Below are 18,590 nucleotides of genomic sequence, written 5' to 3'. Positions count from 1 at the left end.
CATTTCCATAGCCATTCCGAGATACATTTGCCATGCAACTTCCATCATCATCATATACATTTGAGCATTCATTGTCATATTGCTTTGCATGATCGTAAGATAGCTAGCATGATGTTTTCATGGCTTGCCCGTTTTTTGATGTCATTGCTACACTAGATCATTGCACATCCCGGTACACCGCCGGAGGCATTCATATAGAGTCATATCTTTGTTCTAGTATCGAGTTGTAATATCGAGTTGTAAGTAAATAAAAGTGTGATGATCATCATTATTAGAGCATTGCCCCAGTCAGGAAAGGATGATGGAGACTATGATTCCCCCATAAGTTGGGATGAGACTCCGGACTTTACAAAAAAATAAAAGAGGACAAAGAAGCCCAAATAAAAAAAGAGGCCAAAGAAGCCCACCAAAAAAATAAAAAAAATAAAAAAACAAAAAAAAACAAAAAAAAATGCGAGAAAAAGAGAGAAGGGGTAGTGCTACTATCCCTTTTCCACACTTGTGCTTCAAAGTAGCACCATGTTCTTCATATAGAGAGTCTCTTGAGTTATCACTTTCATATACTAGTGGGAATTTTCATTATAGAACTTGGCTTGTATATTCCGATGATGGGCTTCCTCAAATGCCAGAGGTCTTCATGAGCAAGCAAGTTGGATGCACACCCACTTAGTTTTAGTTAGAGCTTTCATACACTTATAGCTCTAGTGCATTCGTTGCATGGCAATCCCTACTTGCTCACATTGATATCTATTGATGGGAATCTCCATAGCCCGTTGATACGCCTAGTTGATGTGAGACTATCTTCTCCTTTTTGTCTTCTCCACCATCATATTCTATTCCACCTATAGTGCTATGTCCATGGCTCACGCTCATGTATTGCGTGAAAGTTGAAAAGGTTTGAGAACGTCAAAAGTATGAAACAATTGCTTGGCTTGTCATCGGGGTTGTGCATGATGTGAATATTTTGTGTGGTGAAGATGGAGCATAGCCAGACTATATGATTTTGTAGGGATAACTTTCTTTGGCCATGTTATTTTGAAAAGACATGATTGTTTTATTAGTAGGCTTGAAGTATTATTGTTTTTATGTCAAATGATAGACTATTGCTTTTAATCACTCGTATCTTAATATTCATGCCATGATTAGATTACACGATCAAGATTATGCTAGGTAGCATTCCACATAAAAAATTATCTTTTTTATCATTTACCTACTCGAGGACGAGCAGGAATTAAGCTTGGGGATGCTGATACGTCTCCGTCGTATCTATAATTTTTGATTGTTCCATGCCAATATTCTACAACTTTCATATACTTTTGGCAACTTTTTATACTATTTTTGGGACTAACATATTGATCCAGTGCCCAGTGCCAGTTCCTGTTTGTTGCATGTTTTTTGTTTCGCAGAAAACCCATACCAAACGGAGTCCAAACGGAACAAAAACTGACAGAGATTTATTTTGGAATATTTATGAATTTTGGGAAGTGGAATCATCGCGAGACGGTGCCCGAGGGGGGCACGAGGTAGGGGGCGCGCCCCAGGGTGTCAGGCGCGCCCCTGACCCTCGTGGCCATCCCGTAAGGCGGTTGGAGCCCTTCTTTCGCCGCAAGAAAGCTAATATCCGGATAGAGATCGTGTTAAAATTTCAGCCCAATCGGAGTTACGGATCTCCGGGAATATAAGAAATGGTGAAAGGGAAGAATCTGGGAACGCAGAAACAGAGAGAGACAGAGAGATAGATCCAACCTCGGAGGGGCTCTCGCCCCTCCCACACCATGGGAGCCAAGGACCAGAGGGGAAACCCTTCTCCCATCTAGGGAGGAGGTCAAGGAAGAAGAAGAAGAAGGGGGGCCCTCTCCCCCTTGCTTCCGGTGGCACCGGAGTGCCGTCGGGGGCCATCATCACCGTCATCTTCACCAACAACTTCACCGCCATCATCACCAACTCCTCCCCCTCTATGCAGCGGTGTAACCTCTCTCTTACCCGCTGTAATCTCTACTTAAAGATGGTGCTCAACGCTATATATTATTTCCCAATGATGTATGGCTATCCTATGATGTTTGAGTAGATCTGTTTTGTCCTAATGGCTATTTGATGATCGTGATTGGTTTGAGTTGTATGTTTTATTATTGATGCTGTCCTATGGTGCTCTCCATGTCGCGCAAGCGTGAGGGATTCCCGCTGTAGGGTTTGCAATATGCTTATGATTTGCTTATGGTGGGTGGCGTGAGTGACAGAAGCACAGACCCGAGTAAGTAGGTTGTTTGCGTATGGGATAAAGGGGACTTGATACTTTAATTCTATGGTTGGATTTTACCTTAATGAATCTTTAGTAGTTGTGGATGCTTGCTAGAGTTCCAATCATAAGTGCATATGATCCAAGTAGAGAAAGTATGTTAGCTTATGCCTCTCCCTCAAATAAAATTGCAATAATGATTACGGGTCTAGTTATCGATTGCCTAGGGACAAATAACCTTCTTGTTGACAAAAGCTCTTTACTAAAATTAATTTAGTTGTGTCTTTATCTAAACAGCCCCTAGCTTTTATTTACATGCTCTTTACTTTCTTGCAAGCTTACCCAAAAACACCTACAAAGTACTTCTAGTTTCATACTTGTTTCCGGTAAAGCAAATGTCAAGCGTGAGTAGAGTTGTATCGGTGGTCGATAGAACTTGAGGGAATATTTGTTCTACCTTTAGCTCCTCGTTGGGTTCGACACTCTTACTTATCGAAAGAGGCTACAATTGATCCCCTATACTTGTGGGTTATCATGCTACGATGGAGATCAAGGTGTCAAGCCGGTGACGATGGAGATCATGACGGTGCTTTGGAGTCGGAGATCAAAGGCACAAGATGATGATGGCCATATCATGTCACATATTTTGATTGCATGTTATGTTTATCTTTTATGCATCTTATTTTGCTTAGTACGGCGATATCATTATAAGATGATTGAGGGAGTCCTGGATTAAGGGGTCCTCGGGCGGCCGGCCTGTTGGACATGGGACGGACTATTGGGCCATGAAGATACAAGATAGAAGACTTTTCTCCTGTGTCCGGATAGGACTCTCCTTTACGTAGATGGCAAGCTAGGTGGCTGGATGTACTATTTCTTTCTATGTAACCGACTTTGTACAACCATAATTCCCTCCGGTGTCTATATAAACTGGAGGGTTTCGTCCGTAGGGACGATCACAATCAGACAGGCTAGACTTCTAGGCTTTTAGCCATTACGATCTCGTGGTAGATCAACTCTTGTAACCCCCATACTTATCAATATTAATCTAGCAGGACATAGGGTTTTACCTCCATCGAGAGGGCCCGAACCTGGTTAAACATTGTGTTCCCTGTCTCCTGTTACCATCAACCTCAGACGCACAGTTCGGGACCCCCTACCCGAGATCCGCCGGTTTTGACACCGACATTGGTGCTTTCATTGAGAGTTCCACTGTGACGTCGAAGTCAGGGTTGATGGCTCGCCTCGTGATCAAGAACAACATCACTACCGATGGAGCCCCTGGCCTCAGGCCAAACCCTCCGGTTGGGTGGCTTTATTATGACCGCCCATTCGGCCGGTGAGCCGACGATGACTTCTCAGGTCATCGAAAATCGCCTCTGAATGGACTCCGAATACTCCAAACAGATGGGTCCAATGGAATTATCGTCCTTGAACGAACTCCTGGATCGCATTGCCGCCTTGGGGGTCGCTACAGACTACGGTTGGATTGGGCTTAAACCCAATCAGAGAGAAATCAAATCTCCATCGATCACCCATCAGATAGCGGTAGTGGAGGAGCAAAACAACAACTCTCCCTCTATACTGAGGACGAACTATGTTCGGATCTCCGAGCTCGAAGAGCCGTATACCTGTCCACGGAACGACATGCCTTGTCCTCCGAACTTGGAATCAGACGATAGACCTGAAAAATAGGTTGATCTCCCAGAGCCCGAACTATTCAGCTCGGAAATTTCTCAAAACTCCGGATCTCAAATTGGGTAAGGGTTCAGACTTAAATCCACCCACCCACCCAGATATACGCGATCTCACATACCTACGACAGCAGTCTCAGGAAACAGTCCATCACTTTTGGGCCAGATTCCTCCTTGTCAAGAACAAGATCAATGATTGCCGCGACGAAGACGCGATCTCAATATTCCGCAGTAATTGTACGGACGAAGGAATCCTCAACGCTATCAACCGCCGTCATGTACTACACTTCGCCGACTTGGTAACCATAGTACAGAAGTACTATGCAATGGAAAGCGCCTGGAAAACTCAGGCAGCTCGTTGGGAACCGCTAGCTCCCACTCAACCTTTCGTCCAGACAAAAAGGATGCACCCTCACGGGGCGCCTGACACAACAGTAAAGAAATCCAAACCCATTACGAGGCGCGGGACCGTTCTGGAGGGATGGCTCGATAGGCCGTGCAAAATACACATAACTCCGGATACCATACCTACCCACAGCCTTAGAGCATGTTGGATACTCCGACAAGTGGCCAAGAGTGGCGAGGATATCCTCACCAAAAATACCTCGGAACACGACGACCGCAGAGTATTGACGGTCTTCGAGACTTTTGCTTCAAACAATCGGCGCAAAAGGGCACTCCGCGACCTCGCCGAAGTTTGTCAAGTCGCAACAATAAATCCTTGGAATGACATGGCCATAACTTTCAATGCCAGTGATGAACCAAAAGCCCAGTCAGTCCGGGCACTAGCCGCCTTGGTCCTTAATCCAATTGTGGACAACTTTCGACTCACCAAGGTACTCATGGATGGCGGCAGTGGATTAAACCTCATCTACGAGGATACACTCAGTAAAATGGAAATAGACAGGAGCCGTATCGAGCAAAGTAGCACGACCTTCCGAGGAATTATTCCCAGTTGGGAGGCACGATGCGCGAGAAAAATCACACTTGACATGGTATTTGGCACGCCGGAGAACTATCGGTCCGAAGAGATAACCTTCCAAGTGGCCTGATGACCCACAAGTATAGGGGATCTATCGTAGTCCTTTCGATAAGTAAGAGTGTCGAACCCAACGAGGAGCAGAAGGTAATGATAAGCGGTTTTCAGCAAGGTATTCTCTGCAAGTACTGAAATAAGTGGTAATAGATAGTTTTGTGATAAGATAAATTGTAACAAGCAACAAGTCACAGAAGTAAATAAAGTGCAGCAAGGTGGCCCAATCCCTTTTGTAGCAAAGGACAAGCCGGAACAAACTCTTATAATAGGAAAAGCGCTCCCGAGGATACATGGGAATATTGTCAAGCTAGTTTTCATCATGTTCATATGATTCGCGTTCGATACTTTGATAATTTGATATGTGGGTGGACCGGTGCTTGGGTGCTGTTCTTACTTGAACAAGTGTCCCACTTATGATTAACCTCTATTGCAAGCATCCGCAACTACAACAAAAGTACTAAGGTAAACCTAACCATAGCATGAAACATATGGATCCAAATCAGCCCCTTACGAAGCAACGCATAAACTAGGGTTTAAGCTTCTGTCACTCTAGCAACCCATCATCTACTTATTACTTCCCAATGCCTTCCTCTAGGCCCAAATAATTGTGAAGTGTTATGTAGTCGACGTTCACATAACACCACTAGAGACTAGACAACATACATCTTATCAAAATATTAAACGAATACCAAATTCACATGACTACTAATAGCAAGACTTCTCCCTTGTCCTCAGGAACAAACGTAATTACTCACAAAGCATATTCATGTTCATAATCAGAGGGGTAATAATATGCATATAGGATCTGAACATATGATCTTCCACCAAATAAACCAACTAGCATCAACTACAAGGAGTAATCAACACTACTGGCAACCTACTAGCACCAATCCCGGACTTTGAGACAAGAATTGGATACAAGAGATGAACTAGGGTTTGGAGATGAGATGGTGCTGGTGAAGATGTTGATGGAGATTGCCCTCTCCCGATGAGAGGAGCGTTGGTGATGACGACGGTGATGATTTCCCCCTCCTGGAGGGAAGTATCCCCGGCAGAACAGCTCTGCCGGAGCTCTAGATTGGTTCCCGCAAGGTTCCGCCTCGTGGCGGCGGAGTCTCGTCCCGAAAAGTTCCCTCTTATTTTTTCACATCGAAAGACTTCATATAGGAGAAGATGGACGTCGGAGACCCACCAGGGGGCCCACGAGGTAGGGGGGCGCCCCCCACCCTCATGAGCAGGGTGTGGGCCCCCTGGCCTTCATCTTTGGCAAGGATTTTTCTTTATTTATTTTAAGATGTTCCGTGGAGTTTCAGGACTTTTGGAGTTGCGCAGAATAGGTCTCTAATATTTGCTCCTTTTCCAGCCTAGAATTCCAGCTGTCGGCATTCTCCCTCCTTATGTAAACCTTGTAAAATAAGAGAGAATAGCCATAAGTATCGTGACATAAAGTGAAATAACAGTCCATAATGCAATAAATATCGATATAAAAGCATGATGCAAAATGGACGTATCAACTCCCCAAGCTTAGACCTCGCTTGTCCTCAAGCGAAAAGCCGATAACAATAAATATGTCCTCATGTTTAGAGGTAGAGGCGCCGATAAAAATAAAATACGGACATGAAGGCATCATGATTATTCTCATAACAGCAACATATATAGATTTTGTCATAGGATTACTTATGTTCAAGTGATGATCTATTCACAATGCAAAAGTATAAATCATAAACCTTATTGGGCTCCGACAAACCATAATCTCAGTCATTGAAGCAATTGCAATTTATCATAACATCGGAAAGAGTCTATGTCAGAGCTAAAAAGCAAGTCCACATACTCAACTATCATTTAGTCCTCCATAATTGCTAACACTCACGCAATACTTGTGGTTATGGAGTTTTAATCGGACACAGAGAAAGATAGGGGCTTATAGTTTTGCCCCACAACCTTTGACCTCAAGGGCAATGTCAACAATAATGGTTCATGCTCCCCTACATCCAATAATGGTTTTAATCGGACACAGAGAAAGATAGGGGCTTATATGTTCTTTCCAACATGCTGAGCTTGCCAAAGGATAAAATGAAAAAGAAAAGGTGAAGATCACCGTGACTCTTGCATAAGGTAGAAGATAATAATAAAGGATAGACCCTTCGCAGAGGGAAGCAGATGTTTCCATGCGCTTTTATGGTTGGATGCACAAAATCTCAATGCGAAAGAACGTCACTTTATATTGCCCCTTGTGATATGAACCTTTATTATGCACTCCGTCGCTTTTATTACTTCCACATCACAAGATCGTATAAAGCTTATTTCTCCCACACCAATCAATCATACATATTTAGAGCAATTTTTATTGCTTTGCACCGATGACAACTTACTTGAAGGATCTTACTCAATCCATAGGTAGATATGGTGGACTCTCATGGCAAAACTGGTTTAAGGGTATTTCGAAGCACAAGTAGTATTTCTACTTGGTGCTGAGAATTTGGCTAGCATGAGGGGGAAAGGCAAGCTCAACAAGTTAGAGGATCCATGACAACATACTTTATCTCAGATATAAGAAAGACATAACTCATTACGTTGTCTTCCTTGTCCAACATCAACCCTTTAGCATGTCATATTTTAATGAGTGCTCCCAATCATAAAAGATGTTAATGATAATATATCTATATGTGAAAACCTCTCTTTCCTTATTACTTCCTATTAATTGCAACGATGACCAAGGCTATGTCTACCAACTCCCAGCAACTTTTAATCATCATACTCTTTCTATGTGAAGTCATTACTCTCAACAAGATCAATATGAACTTTTTGTTTCTTTTTATTCTTTTTCTCTTTTCTTTTATTCACCCAAGATCATGGCAAAATAATCAAGCCCTTGACTCAACACTAATCTTTATTATATATAGCTCACGGACTCGATTGCAAAGAGCGTTCATAAAGCAAACTCAAAACTAGATCATGTCATAAACTTTATTCTACTAGATCAAGATACTACTAATAGGATTGAACTAAGAAAACCGATAAAGATAAGAGTTGTGATGGTGATACGATACCGGGGCACCTCCCCCAAGCTTGGCAGTTGCCAAGGGGAGTGCCCATACCCATGTGATTATATCTCCTTTGTTGGTGAAGAAGGTGGAGGTGACGGATAATCACACATCGAGCGTAAGAGGTCCTCCAGCTTGCGAATAATGCCCTTGAGTGCAACAATATGCTCCTTCAACAAAATATTTTCTTGTGTGAGATACTTGTTTTGTATACGAGCTAACTCAATCATCTTGAAAGCTTCGATCTCAGTTGGGGTAAGAAGGTTTATGATCAAGTTGAAGGATGCCTTTTGCTGCTGGAGCTTGATCCTCCGTGGCCTTCTTGATCCTTTCATCCTTGTTGACCCTCGTGGGTTCTTCCCTCTTCAGATCTATCTTCATTAGCCAAGCATCGTTGTCACCATTGTTGGAGGAGGGAGGCGACATGATGCCTAGCCTAGAAAACCCTGACAGAAAACAGCTCGAAACAAGAAAAGAGGAGGTTTGCGTGATACGGGAGTCAAAACCTTCGGGAGGTTATATAATGAATTTTTACCGACCAAAATACGTACCGTGCAAGAAAACGAAGTCCGGAAGGCACACGAGGTGCTCACGACGTAGGGGAGCGCGCCCACCACCCTCGTGGGGCCCTCGTGTCCTTCCCGGACTGCTACTTATTTTTCTATTTTTCTAAATATTCCAAAACGGAGAAATATTGCCTTAAAAATTGTTTTGGAGTTGGTTTACTTACCGTACCACATACCTATTCCTTTTCGGAGTCTGAAACGGTATGGAAGGTGTCCCTTATGTATTCCTCCGGGGTTATGGTTTCAATAATATTGGTTTCAACATTTATGGGATTACCTGAGATATAATGTTTGATTCTTTGACCGTTTACCACCTTCGGATTTGTGCCCTCGAAGTTGTTAGTTTTTATGGCACCGAAACGATAGACCTCTTCGATAACATAGGGGCCTTCCCATTTAGAGAGAAGTTTTCCTGCAAAAAATCTTAAACAAGAGTTGTATAGCAATACATAATCACCTACATTGAACTCACGCTTTTGTATCCTTTTGTCATGCCATCTTTTAACTTTTTCTTTAAAAAACTTGGCATTTTCATAAGCTTGGGTTCTCCATTCATCAAGTGAGCTAATATCAAATAACCACCGGCAAGTTTAAAATCATAGTTGAGCTCTTTAATAGCCCAATATGCCTTATGTTCTAGTTCGAGAGGTAAGTGACATGCTTTTCCATAAACCATTTTATACGGAGACATACCCATAGGATTTTTATATGCAGTTCTATAAGCCCATAATGCATCATCAAGTTTCTTGGACCAATTCTTTCTAGACCTATTAATAGTCTTTTGCAAAATTAATTTGAGCTCTCTATTGCTCAACTCTACTTGACCACTAGACTGAGGGTGATAAGGAGATGCAATTCTATGATTAACATCATATTTGGCAAGCATTTTACTGAAAGCACCATGAATAAAGTGTGAACCACCATGAGTCATTAAATATCTAGGGACTCCAAACCTCGGAAAAATAACTTCTTTAAGCATTTTAATAGAAGTGTTATGATCAGCACTACTAGTTGGAATAGCTTCTACCCACTTAGTAACATAATCAACAACAACTAAAATATGTGTGTATGCATTAGAGGCAGGAAAAGGTCCCATATAATCAAAGCCCCAAACATCAAACGGTTCAATAACAAGTGAATAATTCATAGGCATTTCTTGACGTCTACTAATATTACCAATTCTTTGACATTCATCACAAGAAAAGACAAACTTACGGGCATCCTTGAAGGGAGTAGGCCAATAAAAACCCGATTGCAATACCTTATGTGCAGTTCTATCTCCAGCGTGGTGTCCTCCATAAGCCTCGGAATGACACTTGCGTAGGATCTGTTCCTGTTCATGCTCAGGTACACAACGTCTAATAACACCATCTACTCCTTCTTTATAAAGATGTGGGTCATCCCAAAAGTAGTGTCTCAAGTCATAGAAAAACTTTTTCTTTTGTTGGTATGTGAAGCTAGGTGGTATAAATTTAACAACAATATAATTAGCATAATCAGCATACCATGGAGTACTATGAGAAGTACTTATAACATTTAATTGTTCATCAGGAAAGCTATCATTAATAGGTAGTGGGTCATCAAGAACATTCTCTAACCTAGACAAGTTGTGTGCAACGGGGTTCTCAGCTCCCTTTCTATCAACAATATGCAAATCAAATTCTTGTAGCAAGAGAACCCATCTAATAAGTCTAGGTTTAGCATCTTTCTTTTCCATAAGGTATTTAATAGCAGCATGATCAGTGTGAATAGTTACTTTAGAATCAACAATATAAGGTCTGAACTTATCACAAGCAAATACAACTGCTAAAAGCTCTTTTTCAGTAGTAGCATAATTTCTTTGAGCATTATCTAGAGTCTTACTAGCATAATAAATAACATTTAATTTCTTATCAACTCTTTGCCCTAGAACAGCACCAACAACATAATCACTAGCATCACACATAATTTCAAAGGGTAAATTCCAATCGGGTGGCTAAACAACAGGTGCAGAGACTAATGCTTTCTTAAGTATTTCAAATGCTTCTACACAATCATCATCAAAGACAAATGGTATATCTTTTTGCAATAAATTAGTCAGAGGCCGAGAAATTTTTGAGAAGTCCTTAATGAACCTCTTGTAAAATCCAGCGTGACCAAGGAAACTTCTTATACCTTTGATGTCCTTGGGACATGGCATCTTTTCAATAGCATCGACCTTGGGTTTATCAACTTCAATACCTCTTTCAGAAACTTTATGCCCCAAGACAATACCTTCATTAACCATAAAGTGGCACTTTTCCCAATTCAAGACAAGATTAGTTTCTTCACATCTCTACAAAACTCGATCAAGATTGCTCAAGCAATCATCAAAAGAGGATCCATAGACGGAAAAATCGTCCATGAAAACCTCACAAATCTTTTCACAAAAGTCAGAGAATATAGCCATCATGCATCTTTGAAAGGTAGCAGGTGCATTACATAAACCAAAAGGCATACGTCTATAAGCAAAAGTACCAAAAGGGCATGTAAAAGTAGTCTTTGATTGATCTCTAGCCGACACAGGTATTTGAGAGAAACCAGAATAACCATCTAGAAAGCAATAGTGTGTATGTTTGCATAATCTTTCTAGCATTTGATCAATATAAGGTAAGGGGTAATGATCTTTCTTAGTAGCTTTATTTAATTTGTGGAAATCAATTACCATCCTATAACCTTTGATAATTCTTTGTGGAATCAATTCATCTTTATCATTAGGAACAACAGTAATACCTCCCTTCTTAGGGACACAATGGACAGGACTTACCCACTGACTATCAGCAACGGGATAAATTATACCTGCCTCCAGAAGCTTGAGTATTTCTTTTCTTACCACTTCTTTCATTTTAGAATTCAGACGTCGTTGAGGATCACGAACTGGTTTGGCATCTGATTCCAAATTTATTTTATGTTGACATGGAGTTGGACTAATGCCCTTAAGATCATCAAGAGTATATCCAATAGCAGCACGATGCTTCTTCAGAGTTTTCAATAATCTTTCTTCATGCTCTGAAAGGTCAGCACTAATAATAACAGGATATATCTTCTTTTAATCAAGATAAGCATATTTAAGATTATCAGGCAAGGGTTTAAGCTCAAACACGGGATCACCCTTGGGTGGAGGAGGATCCCCTAAAATTTCAACAGGAAAATTGTGTTGCAGAATAGGTTCCTGTTTAAAGAATACTTCATCTATTTCCCTTCTTTCATTCATGAACATATCATTTTCATGGCCTGGCAAATAATGTTCTAAAGGATCACTAGGAGGTACGGACATAGAAGCAAGACCAATAATTTCATCCTTACTAGGTAATTCTTCCTCACGATGTTGTTTACTAAATTTAGAGAAATTAAACTCATGAACCATATCATCCAAGCCAATAGTAACAACATTCTTTTTGCAATCTATCCTAGCATTAACAGTGTTCAAGAAGGGTCTACCAAATATAATAAGACAAAAGCTATCTTGCGGAGAAGTAAGAACAAGAAAATCAGCAGGATACTTAGTTTTCCCACACAAGACTTCAACATCTCTAACAATTCCCATCACTGAAATAGTATCTCTATTGGCAAGTTTAATTGTGACATCAATATCTTCTAACTCAATAGGTGCAATTTCATGCTTGATTTCTTTATACAAGTCATAAGGTATAACACTAGAACTAGCACCCATATCACATAAGCCATGATAACAATGATCTCCTATTTTAACAGAAATAACAGGCACGCCTACCACAGGTCTATGTTTATCTTTAGCACAAGGTTTAGCAATCCTAGCAGTTTCACCTTCGAACTGAATAACATGCCCATCAATATTATTAGACAAGAGATCTTTAACAATAGCAATATTAGGTTCTACTTTAACTTGTTCAGGGGGTGTATAAGTTCTAATATTGCTTTTACGAACAACAGTTGAAGCTTTAGCATGATCCTTTATTCTAACAGGGAAAGGTGGTTTCTCAACATAAGAAGTAGGAACAATAGGATCATTATAAGTGACAGTCTTTTCTTCAACTTTAATAGGTGCAGCTAATTTTACTTCTATGGGAGGATGATATTTAAACCACTTATACTTAGGGAGATCAACATAAGTAGCAAAAGATTCACAGAAAGAAGCTACTATCTCAGAGTCAAGTCCATATTTAGTGCTAAACTGACGGAAAATATCGGTATCCATAAAAGATTTAACACAATCAAACTTAGGTGTCATGCCTGACTCCTTACCTTCATCGAGGTCCCAATCTTCAGAGTTGCGTTTAATTCTACCCAATAAATTCCATCAGAATTCAATAGTCTTCATCATAAAAGAGCCAGCACAAGAAGTATGGAGCATGGTTTGATTATTATGAGAAAGCCGAGCATAAAAACTTTGCATAAGTATTTCTCTCGACAGCTCATGATTGGGGCATGAATATAACATTGATTTAAGCCTCCCCCAAGCTTGAGCGATGCTTTCTCCTTCGCGAGGCCAGAAATTATATATATAATTGCGATCACGATGAACAAGATGCATAGGGTAGTACTTTTGATGAAATTCCAATTTCAATCTTTTATAGTTCCATGATTTCATATCATCACATAGCCTGTACCATATCAATGCGTCTCCCTTCAAAGATAAAGGGAAGACCTTCTTCTTAGCAACATCATCGGGTATACCTGCAAGCTTAAATAATCCACAAACTTCATCCACATATATTAAGTGCTCATCAGGATGCTTTGTTCCATCTCCTGTAAAAGGGTTAACTAGCAGTTTTTCCATCATACCTGAAGGAAATTGAAAAGGAGTTTCATTTTCAATAGGTTCAGTAGGTTGAGGAGTAACTCTTTGCTCTACTGGACGGGGTGAAGATACCCCGAACAAGCCCCTCAGAGAATTACTTTCCATAGTAGCAAGTGACAGTAAATTTCAGCACACTATATAAATTTTTCCTTACCAAATTCCACCTACCAAAGGCTCTACACTCCCCGGCAACGGCGCCAGAAAAGAGTCTTGATGACCCACAAGTATAGGGGATCTATCATAGTCCTTTCGATAAGTAAGAGTGTCGAACCCAACGAGGAGCAGAAGGAAATGATAAGCAGTTTTCAGCAAGGTATTCTCTGCAAGTACTGAAATACGTGGTAACAGATAGTTTTGTGATAAGATAAATTGTAACGAGCAACAAGTAACAGAAGTAAATAAAGTGAAACAAGGTGGCCCAATCCCTTTTGTAGCAAAGGACAAGCCGGAACAAACTCTTATAATAGGAAAAGCGCTCCCGAGGACACATGGGAATATCGTCAAGCTAGTTTTCATCACGTTCATATGATTCACGTTCGATACTTTGATAATTTGATATGTGGGTGGACCGGTGCTTGGGTGCTGTTCTTACTTGAACAAGCGTCCCACTTATGATTAACCTCTATTGCAAGCATCCGCAACTACAACAAAAGTATTAAGGTAAACCTAACCATAGCATGAAACATATGGATCCAAATCAGCCCCTTACGAAGCAACGCATAAACTAGGGTTTAAGCTTCTGTCACTCTAGCAACCCATCATCTACTTATTACTTCCCAATGCCTCCCTCTAGGCCCAAACAATGGTGAAGTGTCATGTAGTCGACGTTCACATGACACCACTAGAGGGATAACAACATACATCTCATCAAAATATCGAATGAATACCAAATTCACATGACTACTAATAGCAAGACTTCTCCCATGTCCTCAGGAACAAATGTAACTACTCACAAAGCATATTCATGTTCATAATCAGAGGGGTATTAATATGCATAATGGATCTGAACATATAATCTTCCACCCAATAAACCAACTAGCATCAACTACAAGGAGTAATCAACACTACTAGCAACCCACAGGTACCAATCTGAAGTTTGGATACAAAGATTGGATACAAGAGATGAACTAGGGTTTGAGATGAGATGGTGCTGGTGAAGATGTTGATGGAGATTGACCCCCTCTCGATGAGAGGATCGTTGGTGATGACGATGGTGATGATTTCCCCCTCCCAGGGGGAAGTGTCCCCGGCAGAACAGCTCCGTCGGAGCCCTAGATTGGTTCCGCCAAGGTTCCGCCTCGTGGCGGCGGAGTCTCGTCCCGAAAGCTTGCTTATGATTTTTTTCTCGGACGAAAGACCTCATATAGCAGAAGATGGGCATCAGAGGGCCACCATGGGGCTCATGAGGCAGGGGGCGCGCCCAGGGGGGGTAGGGCGCCCCCCACCCTCGTGGCTGGTGGGTGGCCCCCCTCTGGTACTTCTTGCGCTCAGTATTTTTTATATATTCTGGAAATAACTTCCGTGAAGTTTCAGGACTTTTGGAGCTGTGCAGAATATGTCTCTAATATTTACTCCTTTTCCAGCCTAGAATTCCAGCTGCCGGCATTCTCCCTCTTTATGTAAACCTTGTAAAATAAGAGATAATAGGCATAAGTATTGTAACATAATGTGTAATAACAACCCATAATGCAATAAATATCGATATAAAAGCATGATGCAAAATGGACGTATCAACTCCCCCAAGCTGAGACTTCACTTGTCCTCAAGCGAAAACCAAAATTGAAAAATATGTCCACATGTTTTGAGATAGAGGTGTCGATAAAAATAAAATACGGACATGAGGGCATCATGATCATTCTTAGAACATCAATATATATATATTGTCATATGATCTCTTATGCTAAAGTAACAATTCAATCACAATTTCAAGTATGAATCATAAACTTCATTGGAAACTAACATACTCTAATCTCAGTCATTGAGGTAATTGCAATTTATCATAACATAGGAAAGTTTCAATATAAGAGCTTTTCAGCAAGTCCACATACTCAACCATCATTTGGTATTTCACAGTTGCTAACACTCACGCAATATTTATGGGTATGGAGTCTTAATCGGACACAGAGAAAGATAGGGGCTCATAGTTTTGCCTCCCAACGTTTTACCTCAAGGGTAATGTCAACCATAATAGTTCATGAAAACTCACATCCAATTAGCTATATATATCTGGATCTTCCCAACACATTGTGCTTGCCAAAGGATAAAATGTAAAAAGGAAAGGTGAAGATCACCATGAGTCTTATATAAGATAGAAGATAAAATTAAAAGATAGGCCCTTCGTAGAGGGAAGCAGAGGTTGTCATGCGCTTTTATGGTTGGATGCACAAAATCTTAATGCGAAAGAATGTCACTTTATATTGCCACTTATGATATGGACCTTTATTATGCAGTCCGTCGCTTTTATTTCTTCCACATCACAAGATCGTATAAAGCTTATTTTCTCCACACTAATAAGTCATACATATTTAGAGAGCAATTTTTATTGCTTGCACCGATGACAACTTACTTGAAGGATCTTACTCAATCCATAGGTAGATATGGTGGACTCTCATGGCAAAACTGGGTTTAGGGATATTTGGAAGCACAAGTAGTATCTCTACTTGGTGCAAATGAATTGGCTAGCAAGAGAGGGAAAGGCAAGCTCAACATGTTGGATGATCCATGACAATATAATTTATCTCAGATGAAAGAAGACATAACCCATTACGTTGTCTTCCTTTTCCAACGTCAAATCTTTAGCATATCATACTTTAATGAGTGCTCACAATCATAAAAGATGTCCAAGATAGTATATTTATATGTGAACCTCTATTTCTTTATTACTTCCTATTAATTGCAACGATGACCAAAACTATGTTTGTCAACTCTCAACAACTTTTATTCATCATACTCTTTATATGTGAGCTCATTACTCTCCATAAGATCCATATGATTTCTTTATTTCTTCTCTTTTATTTTATTTAATTCCCTCTAGATCATAGCAAAATAATCAAGCCCTTGACTCAACACTAATTATATAGCTCACGGACTCGATTACATAGAGGGATCATAAAGCAAAACTCACAACTAGATCATACTAAAACTTTATTCTACTAGATCAAGATATTACCAAAAGGATCGAACTAAGAAAAACGGTAAAGATAAAAGTGATGGTGATACGATACCGGGGCACTCCCCCAAGCTTGGTAGTTGCCAAGGGGAGTGCCCATACCAGATACTTAGTTCTTCTTTGTTGGTGAAGAAGGTGGAGTTGTTGATGATGTAGGGTTGTCGTCCCTCTTCCAAGGCATAGGCTCACCATCATAGAAGGATGATCGAGTCTCCTGAATCCTCAGATTTGCAGCCAAACTCATCCTCTTGAATCTATATTCATACTCACAATTTTGATTTTACAGGTCATAGATCTGGGCTTGGAGGTGCTCGATTTTCTCATGAAGCTTGAAGATGGCCTCCCCAATGTCCTTGACGTCCAGCTTGTGGTTGTTGGTGAACTCCGTGATCATAATGTGATTGGAGTCGAGTCCACGCTCCACCATCTCCTGACACTTGAAAACTTGTTGCTCCAATGCCTCAAGCCTTGCCTCCGTGCTTCCGGTCCTCCTTGGTCCCTCAACATCACGGATGTGCAACAACCCCTCACGCATCTCAATGGTTTGAGGGTGTTGCAGCACCTCCGCGAGGTAGGGGTTGATGACCTTCTCGAAGAACTTGTCCTTGGGGGCACTTGAGGACGACATGAAGACCTAGATCTGCCAGAAAAACAACTTGAAACAAAGACAAGAGATATTTGCGTGATACGGTGTTCAAAACCTTTGGGAGACTATATAATGAATTTTTACCAACTAAAAGAAGTATCGTGTAAGAAAACGGAGTCCGGAGAGCACACGAGGTGCCCACGAGGCAGGGTGGCACGCCCAGGGGGGTAGGGCGCGCCTCCCACCCTTGTGGAAGCCTTGTGTCCTTCCCGGACTGCTTCTTATTTTCCTATTTTTCTAAATATTCCAAAACGGAGAAAAATTGCCATTAGAACTGTTTTGGAGTCGGTTTACTTACCGTACCACATACCTATTTCTTTTCGGGGTCTGAAACATTTTGGAAAGTGTCCCTTATGTATTCCTCGGGGTTACAGTTTCGATAATATTAGTTTCAACATTTATAGGATTACCTGAGATATAATGTTTAATTCTTTGACCGTTCACCACCTTTGGATTTGTGCTTTCGAAGTTGTTGATTTTTATGGCACCGGAACGATAGACCTCCTCGATAACGTAAGGACCTTCCCATTTAGAGAGAAGTTTTCCTGCAAAAAATCTTAAACAAGAGTTGTATAACAATACATAATCTCCTACATTAAACTCACGCTTTTGTATCCTTTTGTCATGCCATCTTTTAACTTTTTCTTTAAACAATTTGGCATTCTCATAGGCTTGGGTCTCCATTCATCCAGTGAGCTAATGTCAAATAACCTCTTCTCGCTGGCAAGTTTGAAATCATAATTGAGCTCTTTAATAGCCCAATATGCCTTATGTTCTAGTTCGAGAGGTAAGTGACATGCTTTTCCATAAACCATTTTATACGGAGACATACCCATAGATTTTTATATGCAGTTCTATAGGCCCATAATGCATCATCAAGTTTCTTGGACCAATTCTTTCTAGATCTGTTAATAGTCTTTTGCAAAATTAATTTGAGCTCTCTGTTACTCAATTCTACTTGACCACTAGACTGTGGGTGATATGGAGATGCAATTCTATGATTAACATCATACTTAGCAAGCATTTTACGAAAGGCACCATGAATAAAATGTGAACCACCATCAGTCATTAAATATCTAGGGACTCCAAACCTCGTGAAAATAACTTCTTTAAGCATCTTAATAGAATTGTTATGATCAACACTACTAGTTGGAATAGCTTCTACCCACTTAGTAACGTAATCAACAGCAACTAAAATATGTGTATACCCATTAGAGGAAGGAAAAGGTCCCATATAATCAAAGCCCCAAACATCAAATGGTTCAGTAACAAGTGAATAATTCATAGGCATTTCTTGACGCCTACTAATATTACCAATTCTTTTACATTCATCACAAGATAAGACAAACTTACGGGCATCCTTGAAGAGAGTAGGCTAATAAAAACCGGATTGCAATACCT

The sequence above is a fragment of the Triticum urartu genome, chromosome 4A (assembly GCF_056163025.1).
Source record: "Triticum urartu cultivar PI428250 chromosome 4A, HENAU_Tu73, whole genome shotgun sequence".
Taxonomy (NCBI): Eukaryota; Viridiplantae; Streptophyta; class Magnoliopsida; order Poales; family Poaceae; genus Triticum; species Triticum urartu.
Note: the sequence above shows the minus strand (reverse complement) of the source record.